A 10,316-nucleotide genomic window follows, 5' to 3' on the forward strand; every position below is an offset into this window, starting at 1 on the left:
TTTCTTCAAAGTCACCCAGCTAGCAAGGGACTCAACTAGCTAGTGACTGAATAGGAGTAGCTTACCATTCAGTAAATATACATTCCACTGCAGCTATGTGGCACCAAGAGCTACGGCCTGAGATTCAGAGAGTCAGAGGACATGGGGCAAAGACAGCTTCCTAGGGAGCCCGTGAGCAGTTCATTATTCCTGAGATCTGGACAAGTTGTTTTGCTGTGGCTTTACACTGGATCATTTTCTGGTCAAAGCTGAAGATGAAAAAAACAAAAAAGCTTGTGTTCTTTGTACAACACCTGGGAGGGTGTGGGTCCATATGTAAGACTAGCTTTATGATTGTTCAGTGGGGTCAACCCAAACAAGTGAAACATTTAGCCAAGCCCACCCAGTGTGTTACAACATGGGCTGGGCTTGGACCAGGAGCCTGGCCCCAAGTGCACAGTCGTAGAGATCTCAATGAAAGCACGGGCCCTGGAATCAGGCTGGCTGGGTCAGAGTTCTGGCTCTACCACCTAGAAGCTTGAGTGAGTCACTTAACCAGCCAGGGATTTAGTTCCCTCATATGTAAAGTAGGGCAATAAAAATAAGTCATTCCCAGCATGGACGAATCTCACAAGCATCATGCTTAGTGAAAGAAGCCAGAAGAACAACAAGAAAAAGCTACATACTATATGATTCCATTAATATGACATTCTGGAGTAGTGGGATGCCTGAGGGTGGAGGGGTAGGGATGATTGATAGGGGGCATAAGCTTACTTTCAGGAGTAATGTAAAATATTTGATAGTTTGGTTGTGGTGTGGTTCTATATCTGTCAAAACTCACCATACTGTACACCTATACAGTGTCAGTTCTACTGTATCTAAATTATACCTCAAGAAAACTAATGTATGAAAAATAACTATGTCATGGGTTATCACCATTAAATTAAATTAAATAACACCTATAAGGCACCTGGAGCAGCAGCTGGGAGAGCGTCAGCCTAGGTTTGTATTTGTTGTGCTTTCCAAGTTAGCTCATTCAAGTATGCACATAGCAGAAAGTCGACAAGAATTCTATGGAATGCGGGATGAAAACAAGGAAAAGAACATTTCTTCGTGTATTCTTAAGTTTTGATATTTGTCACTTAATGGAAGATGACAAAGGAAATTTAAGTTCATTGGGAAAAATGTATCATCTTTTAATGAACCATTTTTATCTTTTTATTTCTTTTTATTGTTTTATGTATTTTTCATTACCATTTATCTCCCTTATACCTCCTTCCCCCGCAATCACCACCCTGTTCTCCATCTCTGTGAGTCCTCTTACATTTTTGCCCAATCCCTCCACATCTTAACCACCCCCCAAAGCCGTCATCTTGCTCTCTATCTATGAGTCTGTCTCTATTTTGTTTGTTAGTTTATTTTGTTCATTAGATTCCACATATGAGTGAAATCATATGGTATTTGTGTTTCTCTGACTGGCTTATTTCACTTGGCTTAACATTCTCCAGGTCCATCCATACTGTCTAATGAATGCTCCATTAAAAGACTAGCATATTAACACCAAAGTGAAAAATAAAGACAGGTAATAAATTAAAATGGCAGTTAATCTATAGTGTCTTCTGGCTGTGCATAAATAAATACTCATTTAAGAGGGTGAAAACAAATTCTCAACCAATAATGCAGGCTATTTTCTCCCTTTTTCCAGAATCAACCTATAGTTAATTTCTGAAATTGCTTTTGCCTCCACACTAAAATCCTCTCCCCCATGCAATCATCACACTGTTGTCCATGTCCATGAGTCCTTTTTCGTTTTTGCATAATCCCTTCACCCCTTGACCTGCCCCTCGCTTAGCTGTCATCCTGCCCTCTATCTATGAGTTTGTCTCTATTTTGCTTCTTAGTTCAGTTTGTTTATTAGATTCCACATATGAGTGAAATCATGTGGTATTTGTCTTTCTCTGACTGGCTTATTTCACTTAGTGTAGTGTCCTCTAGGTCCATCTATACTGTTGCAAAGGGTAAAATTTTCTTTTTTATGGCTGATTATTATTTTATTGTGTAAATGTCCCATAGTTGTTTTATCCTCTGGATGTGGAGAAAGGGGAACCCTTTTGCACTGTTGGTGGGAATGCAGACTGGTGCAGCCACTTTGGAAAGCAGTATGGACAGACCTCAAAAAATTAAAAATGGATCTGCCTTTCAACCCAGCTACCCCATTTCTGGGAATGTATCCCAAGGAACCCAAAACACTAATTCGAAAAAACATAAGCACCTCTATGTTCATTGCAGCATTATTTACAATCATCAAGATATGTAACCACACATTGCCTTTAAGCTCAGAAAGCTTTCAGGCAGTGGAAGCTTTACTCCTTCAGTAAATGGAAGGAGTCACAGGACTATGAGAATGGTCTGTTCAGAGACCATTAGAGGTCCAAAGAAGAGTGGGAATATATGTTCATCAAATATGTGCAGAAAAATGAAACTAGACCACCTTCTTACATCACATACAAGAATCAATTCAAAATGGATCAAAGATTTAAATGTTAGACGCAAAACCATAAAAATCCTAGAAGAAAACAGAGGCGACAAAATCTTGGACATTGCTCATAGCAATATTTTATAGGATATATCTCCTCAGGCAAGGGAAACAAAAGAAAAAATAAACAAATGGGACTACATCAAACTAAAAAGTTTTTGCAGGGCAAAGGAAATCATCAACAAAATACAAAGACAAACCATGGAATGGGAGAACACATTCGCTGATACATCTGATAAGGAGTTAATATCCAAAATTTATAAAGCACATATAAAACTCAATACCAAATGAACAAACAAACAACCCAATTAAAAAATCAGCAAAGAACCTGAAAAGACACTTACCCAAAGAGGACATACAGATAGCCCATAGACATATGAAAAATGCACAATGTCACGAATCATCAGACAGATGCAAATTAAAATCACAATGAGATATCATCTCACACCTGTCAGAATGGTTATCATCAATAAATCAACAAACAACAAGTGCTGGCAAGGATGTGGAGAAAGGGGAACCCTTTTGCATTGCTGGTGGGAGTGCAAATTGGCACAGCCACTGTGGAAAGCAGTATGGAGACACCTCAAAAAATTAAAAATGGATCTACCTTTTCACCCAGCTATCCCACTTCTGGAAATATATCTGAAAGAACCCAAAACACCCATTCAAAAGAACATAATCATCCCTATGTTCATTGTAGCATTATTTACAAGTGCCAAGATATGGAAGCAGCCCAAGTGTCCATCAGTAGATAAGTGGATAAAATAACTATGGGACATTTACACAATGGAATACTACTCAGTGGTAAAAAAGAAGAAACTTTTACCCTTTGCAACAGTATGGATGGACCTAGAGAACATTATGCTAAGTGAAATAAGCCAGTCAGAGAAAGAAAGACAAATACCATATGATTTCACACATATGTGTGGAATCTAATGAACAAACTGAACTAACAAGGAAAATGAGAACAAACTCCTAGATAGAGAGCAGGATGACAGCTGGTGGCAGAGGGGAAATTAGGGGGTGGAGGGATGGAGCAAAAAGGAAAAAGGACTCATGGACATGGACAACAGTGTGGTGATTGCTGGTGGGGAGGGGACATGAGGGGACTAAATGGTAATGGAAAAAAATAAAGATTAAATTTTTGAAAAAGAAGGGAACTGCATGCAGAAGCAGCAGCATGCAGGAAGGTCTGAGTATGTGCATGTTTAATAACCCTGTTTAATCTGGGAACCACATCCAGGTCACAGTGGTAGGAGTGTTGAGTACAGTATGGGGGACCCAGTGGGAAAAGGACTTGGAAGTCCCAGATGGGCTCTCTTTAAGCAAATGCTTGTCTGCTCAGGAAGGGAGGACATCAGATGCTGCATAATTGTCACTGACAACAAAAGAGCAACTCACGGTGTCCCAACTCAACTGACAACCAACCATTCACATTGGCAGGTCATTGCTCTGCTGTGTTGACGAGTCTAGGTGTGATTCTTCGGGGTTTTAAAGGGCTTGACCACAAATGGATTGACTTTTTTTCTAAATCAGGTCATCATCCTTAGAGACAGCGTAAGATAGAAGTCATTTGTTTAAATTCCAACACTGTGGAAATGGGGTCAGATTTTTTACTGTCTACAAGTTCATTGCTCAAGTGTGAGGTTAGGAGTCATAGATTAAGAAATAAATTTTTTATGAGCTGCTGACTCACAATTTTCTAGTAAAATGAACTGTCGATAGGGAACCAAGAATTATCAAATACCTAAAATGTGCTAGATGCTTTTTAACTTTCTCAACACCCTGCATGATATACCAATGCATACCCCCTGATTCCAGCAGTAGCGCCCCTCCCACTGTGCCACCCGGCCTCTCACAGATCTTCTCAAAGGGCCTTGGGCAGCTCTTTCAGCTTCTAAGGATCCAAAATGAAAGCGATGAGAAGAGAATGTTCTTTTCTCTCTGTTCTCACACCTCACTGAGGCCACTGACACCCACACTCCCAGAGTTCCCAGTTTAGATTTAGGCGAGGAAAAAAGTCCGGGCCTTGGAGCTAATAAAAGAGCAACGCTAGACTATTGTAAACCTGCAAAAACAAAAGAGGCATCTCAGATATTCTGATTCCTAGTCTTAAGTGGAAAGCAGGAGAGAAAAGAATATATTTACAGAGACACAAACACTTTGTTACAAAAGTAGGTGAGAAAGAAAGCAGCAAAAGAGAAAAATTTCTTCTCTTTCAGAATCTATTCACTCTTTCCTATTTTAAGAAGTTTTCCCCATTCTTTTTCTTCTGCCTTCATTTTTTCATTCTTCCCACATTCCTTTATTTATTCCTTTCATTCCTCTTTTTTTCCCTTTTCTTTCTTGTTGTTGCTCCTGTTTCTTTAATCTCTTTCTTAAAGTTCAAATTAAAATACCAGCCCTAATCCCTGAGAAGCAGCTCTGTTGTCCCCGCCACGGCATTGCACAACTTGTGGTGTGGCTTCGTGCCACCATTAGCTAGGCACTGAGGTTTTACGTGGCCAAGGAACATCTTGTACAATGCCACTTTTTATCAAAACCAAATAGCATAACAATGCATACAGGGCCCCGTTCACGTCAACCTCATAAGATTTCACTATGATAAAAATACTGAGATTGAAATATAAAATACATCTCTATTTGAAAAAAAATAATAACCCCATTCCTCTCCTGGCTCTCCTCTCCACACAGGTCCCTTCCTGAAGCCCCCACTCCTCCTCCACTTGCTCACCTCCCCACCCTCTTGTCACTAAGTGCTTTCTTTGGCCTCCAACTGTTCAGGTTTCACCAGTCCGGTGACCCATTAGGGTGGGGTTGCACCACTGTAGGGTGGGGCTGGAGGGAAAGAAGGGACAAGGCTTGAGCTGGAAGCCCCACTGAAGCTAGGTTTGACTTCTCTGCTAATGGTCCCCATAATCCTGTCTTAGAGATGGGTGTTCTCATGGTTGGAATCAGAACAAGAAAAGGGGAGAGGAACATCTGCAGATATGAGTACGTTTCAGCCTCTGGTTCAAGGGGTGCCTGGCCCTGCTCATCTGCTTGGAGGTGTCCTTAGCCAGGGACCTCCAAGGAGAGGAACAGGAGTCAGGAAAGCAATGACCGGACAGCCCAGGGTCAATGACATAGGCCAGGTTGTCATGGCATTACATGGATGTGGTATTAGATTAGGGAGGCATCCATGAAGGGATAGCCTTTCCCCTCACTGACCCCCTCCCAAATGATTCACAGCAATAGGTTTAAAAGGGACTCAGACCTCCATCTGCCTTGACTTATCCTGACATTAGTCTCTCAGGGAAGTCATAATCCCACTAGGAAGTCGTCACACTTTCCCTGAGCATGGAATTAAGATCTTCGGTGCTGGGTATGTAGGATGACTAGAAATGAAGATGACTTGCTAAAGGCTGGTGAGAAGGCTAATTTGCCAGTTAGAAAGTCCATGTTCTTCCTCCTAAAACAGGCTCAAGACCACGCCTCCCTACCTACCTAGTTTGTGGACATCACTCATTCATTTGTTCATTCATTTATTCATTCATTCAAGAAGTAGTCATTGGATTTCTACTGCATATGGGCACTATTCTAAGCTCTGGAGGTAATGAAATTTACACAAGACAAATTCCCTGCTTTCATGGCAGAGAAAGAGGTATGCAATAAAGAAATATGTAAAATAAAAGAAACCAGTTCAGGTAGGGATAATTGCTATGAAGTGTTTTTCCTCCCCGAAAAACAGGATGTGAGAAAGAAACAAACATGGGAAATAGGTGGCTACTTTAAATTAGGATGGACAGATGTCTTCTTTGAAGGGGCAACATTGTGAGGAGAAGGAGGCAGCGAAGTACATTCCAGACGTAGGGAATGGCAAGGCTTGGAGATAGTTGTAAGCCTGGCATGTTGGACAAGCACAGGGAAGTTTCATTGAGGCGGGAGTAAGTGACAGGGGCGTGGAGGGTGTGCCAGGAGGCCATGGAGGCAGGGCCCACCTCCAGGCTCCTTCCTGCCCTCCTACCCCAGCCACTGGGCCCACCATAGTGCCCTGGCCCTTACTCTGTGCCTGGGTTTATCCAGCCACAGTGTATCTGGCACTGGGTTGGAAAGTCTCTACTTTCTGCTGTGCGGAGGGGAGTTGGGCTCCATGTGGCCTCCCCAGGAAAAACCCACCCCCCTACCTCCTTGCCCAAGCACCAAGCACTGAGATTAGTGAGCAATTTCTCTGGGTGTCAGCCCTTGGGTGTGAGACTTAAACTCTTAATTCCAAGCCATTACGACATGGGTATCCAATTGCTGCTGATGTCTTTCAAATGGCTTGCTTGTGTGTGCCAGGCATTTTGTCAATGAAGGGTTTCTTTCCTGGCTTTGGTTTTAAGTGAGTGTGGTGTTTGCTGAAAGTCCAGTTTAATGAAAAACAAACCAGATGAATGAGAGAATGAAAAGGGCATTGACTATTTCGTTGAAAGTCTCCATGGACGGGTACATGGGTGCGTTTAGGGAAAAGGATTATCAGAGTGTGTGGGTATTAGAGATGCAGGAGAGTGAAGCTGTTGAGATCACAAGCTCTGGATTTAGCTGTCTAAGTTCAAATCCTGGCTCTGTTGCTTGCTAGCTGTGTGACCCAAGCATGTTACTTATTATCTTTGAGCCTCGGTTGCCTCATCTGTAAATTACGAAGAGTAGCAGTAACTTTAGTGTGGGTGTGACAATTAAAGGAGTCACTATATGTGAAGTCTTAGAGCAGTGCCTGGCAAATCATAGAGACACAACAATTTCTAGCTTTTTTTGCTATAGGAGCCATCTCGGCCTACGCCCCGGTTTGCGCTGATGCGGGCTTGGTTCCGTTGCGCGGTGGGATACTGCGGCTGAGCAGAGTGCAGGACCTTGTGTCCGACTGGGAGCTCAGCCTCCTTCTGGAATCATACCACACTCCTAATCTTACAGACGCAGGTGTTTGCTCCCACAAGGATGGATGTAGACAAATAAAAAGATGTAGACAATGCATCATAAACCCTTCCTTCCTCCTGGACAGAAAAGCTCACAGCCATAACCGTGCGGGTGGGAGGGTCCTTCCCCTGCACGAAGGAGAATGCAGTGCACTTTGGAAGGGAGTCTCTGGGCTTGGCACAAGAACCCACTGGGATCAAAAGAAATCTAGCATCTAGAAAGTTATGTCTAGGTCTGTGTTTTTGAACTTCAACAAATAAATAAATAAAACTCACAAAACCTCTTTCTAAAGCAATTGACCAATTCAAATGAAATCTCACCAGGAACCCCTGATGAAACCAAAGAAATGGTCAAAGAGCTGCACCTTCTCAATTACCCCTTTTCTCTCGTCACTGTCCCTGAAGCCGCTGTAGGAAACATAACTGAAAACAGCACGGGCTTAGTTGTCAAACGGCCCCAAGAGGAGAAGTCTGCCTCGATTCCCTCATTTATTCATTCTCTGGTACCTTATTAATTTAATATTAAAAATAATAGTATGTGTACATGATTTTTAAAATGTCAGTCTTATAATGTAAAACAGCAATCCCTGCTGTATTTCTGCCTACCCTTAAGTTGCTGTGCCAAGTGGCAATACCTCTCAAGATATAACACTTGCCTTTTTGCTATTTCATTGGAATTTTGTTCAGAATTTTCTTCTCTGTCTTGAAATGACAGGCTTATATTACTAGTTCTTCATTTCTCAATCTTAGACATTTATCTTGTGACCTTCTGTGTTAGAGGATACGGACCCAGCTCTTTTTTTTTTCAGAATATTAAAGGCAGAATGTTTATTATTAAACAGCAAATAATATATATATATATATATATATATATATATATATATATATTTTATTGTCATTCCATTGCAGGACCCAGCCCTTTACACCACCTTTCGTTTGCTCCTCCTGTATCCCCACCCCCCACACACTTCCCCTCCCTCGTTCACTCCCGTGTAACTACACCCAATGTTTGTTAATCCAGTACTAACTGTTTACCCGATAACATCCACAAAAATATTGTTCACAGATGAGCCAGACGATGTACCGGGGTTCTGTTTCCTTTCTTGGATATTTTTTCTGTAGTTAACAATGCCTCATTTTTCCTTTGTGGTTTTATGTACTTAACGTTAGTTCATCCCTCAAATTTGCCAACATTATTAAACTTCTCCCAGTGAAGTCAAACCCCTCACTAGTCGGAGGGTTCCATTTCCTCTCGGGGTGACAGGTCCCTCCTTGAGACCCTCGGTCCTCCTCCTACAGCCTAGGCTGGTTGCTCTGTGTGTCTGCTATGCTGCTCATTTGATGGTCTTCCTCTCATTGTCATCCTGAGAATTCCCTAAGACTCTCTCCAGAGCCTGGCTCCCAGATTTTAGGGCTTGGCTTCCTCCCCTCTTTTCAGAGAAATGCATTCTTCTGCAGCTTCCCAAGAAAAGATACTTAGGAAGGGACTTTTCTGAGACCATGCATATCTGAAAATAGTTTAGTATATGGTCACATGGGCCATAGCTGGCAAGCCAATCTCTCTCTTTGCCGTAAACTCCATGGCTTGTTAGACCCATGCGGTTTGCTCTGTCTGCCCGAGTGTTGAAGAACAGTTGTGTATTTAACTCTATAGGAGCCATGATTCTCCTTCTCTCTCGTGAAAGGGTTCCTGGAGAATGAATATCTGACTCTGAATGCATGATGTGCCATCTATAGCAAGATAAGGCAAGAGATAATTGACCCCGTCCTGCACCTACCATCCACATTTGCACTTGGCGAACAGCTGGAGAAGACTGCCTATGCTATGTGCCATGGACTGTGCTCAGTGCTGGGACTTGTTTTGATTTGGGATGAATAATTCACATGTATTTATTTTGACAGGTTCACATGGAGCCCTCAGGCCATATGGCAACACTGAGACTTTTCTTTCAAGCCACCCTTCTCAACTAGGTCAGCTTCCCTTACTTTAGTCAGCAGAAGCCAAACTCAACAGATGAGCCTGCCAAGAGGAGGGCATAACAATGAACAGCACAGTCTCGCAGGTGTCACCAGGCAAACAGTACAGAAGACCAATTGTCTAGTGTTTAGGGGCTCTGAGGGGTTAGACAAAGCTCACCTCCCCTGCTCAGGCAGAAAATGTCCCAAACCTCTGTCCTATGCGCCATTGGAAGGCAGTGGAGCTCCCAGCAGATGGCCCACTTCTCCCTCATGAGCCCAACTGGAGGGGACGTCAGAGAAGGAAAACAATACAGAACATAGTAACAGTAGCAACAACGACAACAACAACAATAGTTATTATTACTGTTGAAGCCGGAAGGGAAATGCCACTTCAATAGGGCTATTTAGAACACTAGCACTATGCAGGGACTCTAACATCATTATAACACTCTCCTCTGCTTTCGTTCCCAGACATGTTTTTCATTATCAGTAAGTGAACTTCCAAGAAAGGGACCCAACCAAAAGTAAGGGTTACTTGTCCTTGAAAATGCATTTCCTTTCTGACCCTGCAACCCTACTGTTAGAATTTAGCTGAAGGAAATAATAAAAGATATGAAATAATGAAGATGTGAGAAAAGGTCTAAAGATATTTATTCAAATCCTACTATAAAATTAAAAATTAAAAATAGACTAAACATCTCCCTTATTAAAAATTGGGGCAATATCGTCATTCTATGGAATATCATACAGGCATGAAAAATATGTGAGAGAAAAGTGTTAGTTGATGTGGAAAGATGTTTATAATATATATTTTACATTTATATGCATATGTACATATAAATACACATAAACATACACATATATTTAGAAAAAGATATGAAGAATACCAAGGAGTTAAGAATGGTTAT

Source organism: Desmodus rotundus, chromosome 5 (assembly GCF_022682495.2).
Source record: "Desmodus rotundus isolate HL8 chromosome 5, HLdesRot8A.1, whole genome shotgun sequence".
NCBI lineage: Eukaryota > Metazoa > Chordata > Mammalia > Chiroptera > Phyllostomidae > Desmodus > Desmodus rotundus.